Here is a 13,657-nt window from a genome sequence, read left to right as displayed (position 1 = left end):
TTCCATTTTCGTTTGTTGCATCTTATTATAANATTATATGACAGTAGAAATATATAACAAATCTTTTCTCAGATTAGGCTGACCACATCATTGTTGTAATCAACAACCTCATCTTCCTCTTCTTCTTCTCCAGCTTCTGTTTTTGCTTTCCCTTTCTTTGTTTTCTTCTTTTGTTTTGTGTTGGCCTTTTCTTTCTTTGGTTTGTTTGCCATGACAATTTTCTTTTGTAATTCTTCTTCTACGAGGCCTTTTGATGGTTTTTTTTTTTTTTTTGTTTTTTTTTGTTTTTTGTTTTACAGTGAATCTATGCTGAAATATTTTTTATTTTTTTATTTTTTTAATCGGTGATTGTTTATATAAATATTGTGTAATTGAATAGATATCACAAAAACAAGTTTGGTGTAGTGGTTTTTGAGTGAGGCTTCCTCCTTTGAGGGTCAAGTTTCAACTCCCTTTAATGACACAAATTCTTCTATTTTTTTAGGGTGAATAAAGGGCAATGGAGTTAGTCCCTGGTTGGTCGGAGATGGGCGGTGGCGGTAGGTGGCGGCAGCTAGTCGACGGTGGTTGATCGGCGGCGGCTGTAGTGGCTAACCTGGGGCGTTGGTAAGGAGGTTGGCCGGTGGCAGGTGGTGATGGTTGACCTGTGACGGTGGCAGCTAGCCGGAAGGAGGTTGTCCGACAGCAGGTGGTGGTGGTTGGCCTTGTGCTAATTTTGATTTTAAAGGAGTGGCATTGTGTGTAATTTTAATTTTTTTAATTACATTATTATAAAATTAGTACTACTTTTTTGTCTTTGGCCTTATGCTAATTAGGTGAAATTGTATTCCTATCTTCCAAATTAGTAAACTATATAGTGTCTTAAAAATGAAAGATCCCTTAAATAAACTGTATTTGACAGTTAAGCACAATGGCACATGTAGTAATTTTAGGGTTGTTGGATGTCCTTTTGGTAAAATTAGGTGGCCTTGGTTTTATATTAATTAAGCAAAATTAATTATCTTTCTTCCAAATTAGTTAAGTTTTTTATGAGTTAAAACTAAAGAGCCCTAATATTTATAAGTTTTGTGTTTTCTCTTCATTCAGTTGCCTTGGCCTTTCAATAATATTTTGCGAACAATTATGAGTCTAATGACTTGTGATCAGCAAACATTTAAATTGTACAAATCAGCAAACATTCCTCGTGGGAATATAAATAAAGAAAATTAAATAATTTAATTAGAAGTTGAACTCTAGATATATTCCATTCACCATGCGGTACAAAACTGGTTGAATTATGAGTCTAATGATTGTGATCAAGGTATTAAATATCGATAGTTTCGAAAACCGAAAAAATCTCGATATAGATAAAAATTGGACAAAAACTACAGAAATTATGATAAATACATGGAAATTTTTAATGAAACTTTAGAAGAAGTTTATTTCGTCAATGATCTATTATTTTGACACAAAAAATTGGAAGGAAATGCATTGCATAGTGCGTTTATGTGATTTAAGTTGATTACATTGTGACCTGACAAACTCTGTGACTTAGAAAATCTGAAGTAATTAATGAAAGAGAATTAAACACCCCTTAGTAATTTATTTATTATTTTTTTGCACAATATTTTACACTTTATAAATTGCATGATAAGATACATGAGTAACCTTATTTCACATTATTCACTGGACATGGTACACATTGTTATATCTTTTAATTTATCTAAAATTGAAAAATAATTAGATGTAAACCAACTTGATTTGTCATGAAAATTAAGCACTTTACCATGCTTAAAAAATAATAGTGAAGATTGAAAATTAACTAAGAACATAAATAAATTTATCCAATGAAGAATTAAATAGGAAATAAAGAAAATGATTATAGAAATTTAAGTAATTAAGCAACAATTTATTTCACGTTATTCATTGGACATGGTACACGTTCTTATATTTATTATTTATCAAAAATTGAAAAATAATTAAAGATGTAAACCAATTTGATTTTTCATGAAAATTAGGCACTTTACCATGCTTAAAAAATAATAGTGAAGATTGAAAATTAACTAAAAACATAAATAAATTTATCCAAGGAAGAATTAAATAGCAAATAATGAAAATGATTATAGAGATTTAAGTAATTAAGCAACAATTTGAAGGAGAATTTAGTAATGTAAGTACTTATAATGAATAATAAAATAATCAATAATATTAAATGGATTAAATAGAAAAGAAATAAATTATATTAAGTAATTAAGTCACATTTCCCACTTCCCAAGTACTTTCATGTTTCCCTACCTCACTCTCCCACTTGCCAAGGTTTTTTTTTCCCCTTTTTTTTGTCTGAACTTCCCAAGGTTGCAGATACATGCAACCTGCCTTCTCTCTCTCTTTTGGGCATTCACCCATCTCTCCCTTTTTATTTTATTTATTTATTCCTTTTCTTCCTCTTCCATTTCACACACACACACACACTCTCACTCTCTCTCTCTCTCTCTCTCTCTCCTTTTCTTCTTCCATCTCTCCGTCTCTTTCTCTTCTTCCTCTTCCCTTTTCTCTATCCTCCATCACAATCCAAAACAGTAAAACATAAAGACCCACTCCATACCTTTTTTCCCTCTTCTTCCCTTCTCTCTCTCGCTCTCCTCTATCTGCTTTTTTTTTTTTTCTTTCTTCTTCTATCTCTCCGTCTCTTTCCCTGCTTCCTCTTCCCTCTTCTCTCTCGCTTCATCACAATCCAAAACAGCAAAACATAAAAACCTACTCCATAATTATTATTTTTCCTCTTCTTCCCTTCTCTCTCGCTCTCCTTTTTTTTTTTTTTTCTTTTCTGAGTTGAGTTAAGATTGAGCTGAGAGACAGAGAAAGGCTGAGTTTTGGAGGCTGAGGGATTCATCTTAAGGCTGAGTTTAATTTTGTAAGTTCATATCGCAATATTATCGATAATATCGCGATATATTGTCAATTTAAAGCTGCAACTTGAACGAAAATATCGTTACTGAAATATCGGCGAAATTATCGATAAATTGACGATATATATATATATGGAAATGTGCTAAAATATCGCTACCCCAAAAAAACGATAATTTTGCCGAAATATCGGCGAAATTATCGATATTTTGTTCTATGCTTGTGATCGAGGATAACATATTATATTAACAGATTATATAAAGCCCATTAATAGCAATAAGTCGTAATTTCTCCAATAATTGGCCCATATAAAGAGATTCCTAAATATTTTTGTTTTTAGTAAATTTTAAAGTTGATTTAACAACACCACCGTACTAATTTGACTCAGTTAAGGTTCGTTTAACAACACCCTATTAATATGAGGTAAACTCTAGCAAGAAAAAGTATATAGCATCTCTTGTGTGTTTTTTTTTTTTTCCTGCCTCTTATTAGCGTACTATTCTCCTCTGCCCTGGTCCTTGGGTTTAATGTGAAGACTTTCTGGCTTGAGGTTGGAGGTCTTTCGATGGCCAGAAAACGCCGTTCAAGGAACTTGGTAAGTCTGAGATATATAAATATATACATACATGTATCCATGATTGCCGTTTTCCCTGCTCTTTCTTTGTTTTTAATTTATTTTGTTTTAACTCTTGTAGGAAGCTTATCATCATGATCATCCAATCCCAGAGCTCCCAACCGAAATCATAGTCTCTCATATACTCCTACGTTTACCAGCAAAGGTTCTGATAAGGTGTAGGTGCGTATGCACATCTTGGTCCTCCCTCATTCGCAGCCCTTCCTTTGTCGCCGCCTGTCACAACTTTCGCTGCAATGACAGCAACAAGAGCATCACTAACTTCCTTTTCGAAAAGGAGAAACAACGAGCCAAGAAAAAGGAGAAACTACGACCCCGCTCGTCAAAACACGTGTTATTCTCCTAAAAAATAGAGCAACAAGGGTGCATTCCTGTTAGAATATGCAGACCATTATCTTGCATATTAATTCAATCAAACATGTGATGGATTTCAAGGAAAATGCAGAGAGTTTTAGTGAATAGAGTAGTGAGTTTTCTGTGAGAGAGAGAGAGAGCTTGGAGAAGAAGCTGGCTGTCAATTAGCTCAGCACCAAAATCATGCATATATTGTTTCTGACAAAACCGTTAGAGAAAAGTATATTCTCTATTACATCACTCAATCTTAGCCATTTAATCATTACCCTATGAGATAGTGACAGCTGGCTAAAGCTATTACATTCTCTGCTGTACACTTGGACTATGATCCAATGCAGCCTTCCTAACTAGAATAGAACCTTCCTATTCTAATTTCATTTCAGCAGCCACACTTACACACCAACACTCCCTTCTAAGTGTTGTGCTGAAATAACACCGAGAGCTCTCCTCAAATACTCAAATCTATCTCTTGCTAAAGACTTGGTGAAAATGTCAGCAAGCTGCTCTTCAGTTTTGCAATACAGCAAGTCGATCCACCATTTTGAAGAGAATCTCTTATGAAGTGAAACCTGTGGTTGATGTGTCTGGTTTTGTGATGATGAACAGGATTCTGTGATATAGCAATAGCTGAAGTGTTGTCACACAACAACTGAGTTGGTTCTACCTGTTCCTCTCCAAAATCTGATAACTCAAACCTCAGCCACATAGCTTGTGCAGTAGCTTCTGCTGCACTCATGTACTCAGCCTCTGCTGTTGACAGAGCAACACTACTTTGCTTGATTGAAGCCCAAGAAAATGCACCTGACCCCAAGTTGAAAGCATAGCCTGATGTGCTCCTCATGTCATCTTCACTTCCACTCCAATCACTATCACAATAGCCTATTAACACTGCTCCTTTTCCCTTATCATAGGCAATTCCATAGTTTATGTTGCCTTGAACATATCTCAGCACTCTCTTTGCTGTTCCCATGTGCTTCTTGGTTGGATTATGCATGAATCTAGCCAAGAGGCTTGCTGCAAACATGATATCTGGTCTGGTTGCAGTCAGATAGAGCAAGCTCCCCACCATTTGCCTATACAATGTCTTATCTGCTAGTTCACTTCCATCCACTTTTGACAACTTTTCATTCACTGCCAGAGGTGTTGCAACAGACTTGCAATCCTTAAGTCCAAATTTGTCAAGTAAGGTCTTTGCATACTTCTTCTGGTGTAGGAAGATGCAAGAGTCAGTTTGTAGGACCCCAAGACCAAGGAAATGATGAAGCAATCCTAGGTCAGTCATCTCATATTGTCTCATCATATCATCCTTGAATGCAGCCATCATTTCTTTTGAACTTCCTGTGTAGATAATATCATCTACATATAGAGACACAATGAGAATACCACTTGTAGACATCTTAGTGTACAAAGTAGCTTCACTTGGACTTCTATAAAAACCAGTCTTGATGAAATAAGAATTTATCTCATCATACCAAGCTCTTGGAGCTTGTTTCAAACCATATAAAGCCTTTTTCAGCTTATACACTTTATCTTCACTTCCTTGCATCACAAAACCAGATGGTTGATCTACATAAACTTCTTCATTTAGCACTCCATTAAGAAATGCAGACTTTACATCCAGTTGAAACAAATTCCAGTTTCTCTGTGCAGCCACAGCCACCAAAGTTCTCACAGTATCAAGGCGAGCCACTGGTGCAAAGGTCTCATTGAAGGCAATTCCAGGCTTTTGAGAATATCCCTTTGCCACCAGCCGAGCCTTATTCTTCTGCACAGATCCATCTAGGTTCAGTTTAGTCTTATAGATCCATTTGACTCCAATGATTGGTTTATCAAATGGTCTATTCACAAGCTCCCATGTATTGTTCTTCTCAATCATGGTGATTTCAGCTTCCATTGCTTTCTTCCAAGAGTCATCCTTTGCTGCCTCTTCAAAACTTTCTGGTTCTATAATGCACATGTTGCACTTTTCATAAATTTCTGCAATGCTCTTGTACTTGAGAGGAGTATGATCAACATCCTGTGATACTGCTTCCCTTTCTTGGTCACTGGTTTCAGTGTTTAAGCTAGGCATCTCATTCACTTCCAATTGTTCTTCAAATTCATAAGAACTCCCTTCTGCTCCTTGTTCTTCTTCTCTGATTTCAGTGAGCTGAATGTTCACACTAGTTTCCTTCTTTGCATTCCAATCCCAACACTCATTCTCACTAAATATCACATCTCTTGAAACAATTACCTTTCCAGTTTCAATATTGTACAGCCTGTATCCTTTCTCACAACTGCCATACCCCAAAAAACACCTCTTGCTTGCCAAATCTAGCTTCTGTCTTTGCTGTTTTGGTACATGAGCATAACACAATGAACCAAATACCTTTAGATGCTTAACTCCTGGTTTCCTCCCACCATAAGCCTCAAATGGTGTCCTTTTGCTCAAGGCTTTAGTTGGACACCTATTCAAAATATACACAGATATGTTGACTGCCTCAGCCCAGAAATCAAATGGAATTTTCTTTTCCAACAGCAAACACTTGGCCATTTCTACTATAGTTCTATTCTTCCTCTCTGCCACACCATTTTGCTGTGGTGTGTATGGAGTTGTAAGTTGCCTTTCAATGCCTTCATTATCACAGAACCTGTCAAACTCCACTGAAGTGTATTCTCCCCCTCTGTCACTTCTCAATTTTTTCAGTTTGTAACCACTTTGCAATTCCACAGTGGCTTTGAACTTCTTAAACACACATAGAGCTTCTGACTTGTGCCTTAAGAAATAGACCCAACACATCCTTGTGCAATCATCTATGAAAGTGAGAAAGAACCTATTTCCAGCTTTGGTAACTGTCTGCATAGGACCACAGATGTCACTGTGAATAAGTTCTAGTGGAGTTGATGCTCTAGTGGTAGCTTCTCTTGGAAATGCTTCTCTGCTCTGCTTGCCTAGAACACAACCCTCACATACCTGTTTAACTTCTTTAATTTCTGGCAGCCCTACTACCATATCTTGCTCTTTCAATAGTTTAAGACTACTCATATTGAGATGTCCAAATCTTCTATGCCAGAGGTCAGTGGAATGGTCTACACCTGCTCTATAAGCTAAGTGCATTTCAGCCTGCAATTTCAAAGGAAAGCTTCTATTTCCTTTCATCTGAACTTTTGCCACCAGATTTGTATGAGAGCTGTCATTGTAGATTTCCACCTTGTGATCTCCAAATACCAAACAGTAGCCATGCTCTATCATCTGTCCCACACTGAGTAAGTTCTCTTTCAATCCAGGTACAAGCATTATTTCTTTGATATGTCTCTTGCCTGCTTTGGTTTCAACCACAAGAGTGCCTTTTCCAGTTACCTCTACAAGCTGTCCAGTTCCCATTTCAACCTTGGCAGTCACCTTTCTGTCAATATCCACCAACAAATCCTCTTTTCCTGTCATGTGATTACTACACCCACTGTCCAAATACCAGATCTCTTCATCCCTTGTTACACCAGCACCACTTGCATTGCTAGCATAGAACATTGTTGGTGCAGCTTCCACTTGAGTAGCATAGTTGACCTGCTGTGGTGTTTTCTTGTTGTAGCAGTCTTTTGCAATGTGGCCAAGCTTATCACAGTTATAACACTTTGGCTTGCCCTTGAATCGACATTCACCAAAATGTAGCTTACCACAATGCTTGCAGGGAGTTTTAGTGCCTTCACTTGCCTTGTTATCCCACTTCTTGCCTTTGGATTTCCAATTTTTATTCTGCTTGCTGTTCTGTTCTCCAGTCTTAGTATGTTTGGCATCTACACTAAGGCTAGCAAATGCCTTCTCTGTTCTGTTTTCAGAATGCCTATCTAAACGCAACTCAAAGCTCTTTAGTGAGGCTACAACCTCCTGCACCTCAATCTCATTCAGATCTCTAGAATGTTCAATAACTGAACAGATAGAGTCATAGGTAGATGGCAGACTAATAAGCAGTTTTTGAACAATTCTCTCCCTAGGCAATTCCTCCCCATAACTTCTCATTTGATTAATTAAATCAAATAGTTTAGTAACATAGACAGTTAAGGATTCATCATCCTTCATTCTTGTATATTCAAATTCTCTTCTAAGACCTTGCAATTTAACACTCCTTACCTGCTTATCTCCATGGAATTCTTGCTGCAGGATACTCCAGGCACCTTTTGATGTCTCTTCATGAGAGATTCGTGGGAATATCTCTTCTGAAACTGCTCCTTGAATCAATCCAAGAGCCTTAGCATCCTTCATGAGTACCTCAGCAACCATGCCTTTCCCACTTGATTCTTTTGTCTCCTTTTTCTTATCATCAGATTCATCTGACTTCTTCAGATCCATACCATCAAGTCCTTTGATCACCAAATCCCACAGTCCATGAGATTTGAAGATGGTCTTCATCCTTATGCTCCAGAAATCGTAGTTCTCACCATTGAAAATTGGTGCTCTCAATTCACCACCACTTGACCCAGCCATGTTAGACTCAGATCTGCAGAACTCAGGCTCAGCTGCAACTTCAATAGCTTAGCACAGAAAAACGCCCAGTATTACTTGATCAAACCTGGCTCTGAGGCCATGTTAGAATATGCAGACCATTATCTTGCATATTAATTCAATCAAACATGTGATGGATTTCAAGGAAAATGCAGAGAGTTTTAGTGAATAGAGTAGTGAGTTTTCTGTGAGAGAGAGAGAAAGCTTGGAGAAGAAGCTGGCTGTCAATTAGCTCAGCACCAAAATCATGCATATATTGTTTATGACAAAACCGTTAGAGAAAAGTATATTCTCTATTACATCACTCAATCTTAGTCATTTAATCATTACCCTATGAGATAGTGACAGGTGGCTAAAGCTATTACATTCTCTGCTGTACACTTGGACTATGATTCAATGCAGCCTTCCTAACTAGAATAGAACCTTCCTATTCTAATTTCATTTCAGCAGCCACACTTATACACCAACAATTCCAACCCGTGTCGCCAAATTTTCATGCAAGAATCTGCGTAAAGCCTACAGCTTTGGCCATCCACATGATGTGCAGAATGTCTGGGGCTTGGTATGTTTATCTTCCCCGCATAGCCCTTTTTTTATGTTTTTATGCTTAACCCTAGCACCCGAGAATGCACCAAACTTCCCCTCAATGAAATTAAAATAGAAGGTTACTGGCCGGGATTTGCTACATATCACTTTGGGTACAGTCCACTTTCCAACGAGTATAAGGTTCTCCAGTTCCTCTATCTTCGTTCCAAAGGACTTGGAAAATGTCATGTTGGGTTCAGCATAATCACACTAGGCACGAGTTCATGGAGGCCATTGCAGGTAGACCCTGGCTATCTTCCTTTTGATGCTCTAGCTTACGCCTCTGTCTCTTATAGAAGGAGAAGTAGTGGAAGTGTGTGTCTCAATGGGGCCTTACATTGGATCTATGAGAAGCAGAAAGTGACAGTGGGATTTGACATTAGAGAGGAGACATTCAGAGTGATGCCACTACCCCAAGATTATTCGCAAGAGTTTGATGATTGTGATGATAAAGATAATTATCACTTTTATGGTAGTATTGCTAATTCTTATTGCCGAGAAAGTGCAGTTGTAGAGGTGGGGGGATGCTTGGGTGTGTTTGTTGACAAGTCGTGGAAGCAAGACAAGATCGTGTTATGGATTTTGAAGGACTATCAAAATCATGTGTGGGTTAAGGAGACTATTAGCTTGATGTCAATAGACACACGGTACCTTAGTCAGGGGTACTATGTTAGATTTTTGGGTACAATCCACACTGGTGAGCTTGCACTAGTGCACTATGCTCTTGGATATTCACCTGGATATGACGATGATGTACCCAAATTGCATCTTTATGATATGAAAACTAAACAATTTAGAATACTTGACTTTGTTTTTGGTAAGAAGGTGTTAAGGGATCTTTCGAGACCAATTAGGTTAATTATTATATTAGGATATCTTCCCCTTGAAATGAGACAGATTAGCTTGGTTCTTCTTCTTTTTTCTTTTTTTTTCCCTTGTTCTCAAGCTAGGTATAATGTTCTATATTTCGCCATCATCTACTGGCAAATAAGTGCAATTCTCTTGATGGTTGGTTTCCTTTTAGTTAATTATGCTTCCTACCCAAAACGATATATTATGAGGTGACGGTGATAGGGACGCGGTTGGGTTGAGGTGACAAAAATTGGCAGCCATGGCATATCTGCAATGAATGGCGGTAAAGGTGATTAAAGACTATTATGATGGGTGATTAAAAATCATCGCTTAGCATAGTCCAGTGCAACTGGATCAGTAATGACCGCCTCATGAATCATTTTCTTTTTGTATTACTTTCTCCGGAACTTCTAAATCTTGGTTTCAGATGGTACCGGAGATATCTTGTTGAGTAAGCCTATACCAAAATGTGAAGCCCTTTCTGCTAAAAACCCAAGAGAACCACCTTGTATATCCCAACCCATCAAAACATCTGGGTCCAATGAGCATACAATTTTTATAAAATGATCAAATAAGTACTTCTCCTCGTAAAAAACCAACACCTTGCAGCCAGAAATTTCATCAAGAATCCTGCAAAAGAAAAGCATAATAAGCTACTGTAAAATGCCAGCTAATGCTACCAAAAACTATTAGTGCTAGTTATAGCCTTACAGTTCTTAAATATAACAAAAATTTTAGAGTGCTGCTATTTCTACCAACTTGTCCAATTTTTTTACCCACCTTATTTTTAAAATTTTTTAAGATAAATTTATCTCTTTGTAAAATGACTTCTAAGGGCCTAAAGTTAAAAACTTTTTAAAAGTATTTCAAATAAAAACAAAACAACATTTTTTAAAACAAAAACTCTCTCTCCTCTCTCCCCTTTCTTGACCAGGTCCTCTGAGCTGCCGACGAAGTCTCTCGGCAGCAACTGCAACAGCCGTGAGTATTGGCTCGTCGGCGGAGCAATTTTGAACTCGACAGCGAAGTTGAGATCAACGAAGTACCGGATTTGCCACGTGGACGAGCTTGATTGGGCGCTGACGACGTCGATGAACTCATAGCTCCCGGCGGTGATGTTGTCAAAGGAGCTCTCTTTCTTTCATTACGTTGGATTTGGTGACAGCAGTTAAATGAATATGTGTTCCTCGTTTCCTCCTTTGTTTTTGTTTTTTTTTCTATTCTTTTGTGTGGTCTCTTTTTTTGTTGGTTGTGGTTGCAATTTTTTCTTTTTTAAAATCGTTTTTTTTTTTTTTACAACACTCGCGGTCGAGTTCAAAATCGTTTTTTTGCTGTGTTGTGGATGCCTTATCCACCCTTTTAATACAATCATTTCTCTTTACAAAAAAACTCACTTGGTGTATGAGATTAAAGCCTCTCTCTCTGCTTCTTTACTATTTTTTGTTTCTAGATTTTTGTTTCAGTTTTTTTTTCTCTTCTGAATTTGTGGTGAATTCGAAAGGTGGGTGCAGGTGAATTTGCAAGAGTTTTGTGTAGAGGTGAATTTGCATTTTTTTGGTATTAATTGTTGGAATTTTAAAAGGTTTTAAAAATTTAACCGTTTTATTTATTTAATTACTTTGGCTGTTTTATTTTATTTATTATGGGGGTTATAAATATTTAATATTTAGGTTTTATTTCTGGTTGGTGAATGCCTTAATTTTTTGGTTGGTGAACTTTTATGGTTGGTGAAGGTTACATGTTTTTGGATGCCTATAAAAGGCCACTCCTCCTTCAAATTTGATATACACACAATAACACACAATACATTATCAGAATATCACATACACATTCTAATTCTCTCCTTGTCTACTTTTACATATATTCTCTACTTTATATTATTATTATTTTGGGCAATGGTTATGTGACTTGGATACCTATATCTGTCAGTGAACGTGCTCATAGCGGATCTTGAGTTTGTGTACAAGGGGTCGTATCTTGGAGTCTTGTAGACCATCAGTACCTGCACGTAGGGAGGCTACAAAGGCTTTAGGACAGCGTCTTTGACGTGCTTCACCGTACCAAACTCACCTTCTTACTTATTATTTATTTTCCTTTACTTACCTATTTATTTGTTTTCTTCAATTTCATTATACCTTCAAAACTTTCCAATTTGTTTATATGTTATTTATAATATAAATATTTTGTATTTGGCTTTACGGAAAGAGGAAAACTATTATTTTTTATAACAATCTAAAGCCTTTGTAAGTTAAAGTTGTTTTCTTCCCGTATTCCTAGCTTTAATATCTTTTAACTCTTTGATTGAAGCTTTTGCATTTGTATTGGATTTTCAAAATGAAAATTACGATTTATTTTGGGTAGATACAGTTTGAAGCTTTCATATTGTCTATACAATTTCAACTGCTTTAAATATTGTTGGTACATTTATATGTTTATAATTTGTTGCTAACATTTGGGAAATTACTGCTAGTGTTTGAAAATAAAACCTACCGACTAATTTATGTGGTATTATTATTATAGCTCAACGTATTATTATTTTATGTGGTGTGTCCGTTTTCTACAGCACAATTGTTTTTAAAATATATTTCAGAATCTTAAAATTGTTAATAGCATTCAAAAGCTAATTAATGACCATTGAAATAATGGAAAATATATATATTGAAGTGAGCTATGTTTTTCTAAGCTACTGTTTGTTTTAAATAGCTTCTATTGTTTCATTACGGATTACTTTATTATTACTCATTAATCAATTTACGTTGAAACATCCAATATTGAATGGTTGAAGTGTTTAAAACCGAAACGTTGAAGTGTTTCAAAATCTTTGGTCTATTTTTCCTTTTAATTGAAATTTCAAAGCAAATATATATATATATATTTAGAACAAGTATATATATTTGATTTTATTGTGTTGGGCCTTTTTACATTGCCTTCATTCATTTTGGTTGCCATCAATCTTCTTTTATATAACGGTCCCTTATTTTTTGTTGGACTTAATGTCATTTTATTGTTCTTACTTTTGGAAGTCCTTCATACCAACGTAAGAACCAATTATAATATATTCTTAGCACTAAAGTTTAGTGTTTGAAATTATTGTTTTAATGTTGGGTTTTTATACACTATCTTTATGTGGTTTAATGCATTATGAAGGAATAAAGCATTATTGGTCAACAGACAATTAAGTTTTCTTTTATGAAGATAAATTTGATTGGAATACTCAATTGTTGCATCTTCGCAAATATGTGTAGTATAATATTTACTTTGATTTCAAATCCTTGAAACAAAAAACGGAAAAAGTGCAAACCGTTCTTTTGCAGTTTAATTTTGAATTCAAAATCTAATATTGCGTCAGTTTTAGATTTGGCCTATCTGTGTATTCAATTTTTATAATGATTCTTATTTTCATTTATATCTATTAATTTTTGCGAAAACGTGCAAAGAATTTATGTGATATTATTGCAAGTTTTATTGAGCCTAATTATTCTTTATTTTGATGGCTGTCATTGCTTTGAATTTGGGAGAAAACCTACAGTTTTTTTGTAGTATAAATGCATCACTTTAACACCTTGGACGTTAGCTCCTTTTGATTCCAGAATTAGTTAATGCTCTTCACTTCTTTTGGAAGCTTTTGCATTTCACATTCAATTACGAGATTTTATTTATTTTTTAATTTATGCAGCTTTAGTTTCAAAACTTTAATGTCAATTTCATGACATTTAGAGCTTTTATTTTGGCAGTAAAATTGTTGATATTGTTAGGTGATTATTGCCTTTAATGTTCTAATCATTTATGCAATTTAATTACATCTTTGTTTTAATGCCTTGGATTCTTTTTAAAGTTGCCAACACCTATATATTTCGATTGTGCAA

At 35.8% G+C, this 13,657-nt stretch overlaps 1 long non-coding RNA gene across 1 annotated transcript in view; it reads left to right on the top strand.

The window, feature by feature from the left end:
• The window catches only part of LOC117632812, a 3,217-nt gene extending 2,277 nt beyond the window's left edge, over nt 1-940 (top strand). Inside the window, exon 3 of the long non-coding RNA XR_004586524.1 lies at nt 485-940. This is a non-coding gene — a long non-coding RNA (uncharacterized LOC117632812). The remainder of the gene's footprint in view (nt 1-484) is intronic.
• Nucleotides 941-13,657: the final 12,717 nt, after the last annotated feature.

This window comes from Prunus dulcis, chromosome 6, assembly GCF_902201215.1.
Source record: "Prunus dulcis chromosome 6, ALMONDv2, whole genome shotgun sequence".
NCBI classification, from domain to species: domain Eukaryota; kingdom Viridiplantae; phylum Streptophyta; class Magnoliopsida; order Rosales; family Rosaceae; genus Prunus; species Prunus dulcis.
The sequence above is the reverse complement of the archived record's forward strand: the minus strand, read 5'-3'. Positions and strand labels throughout refer to the sequence as shown.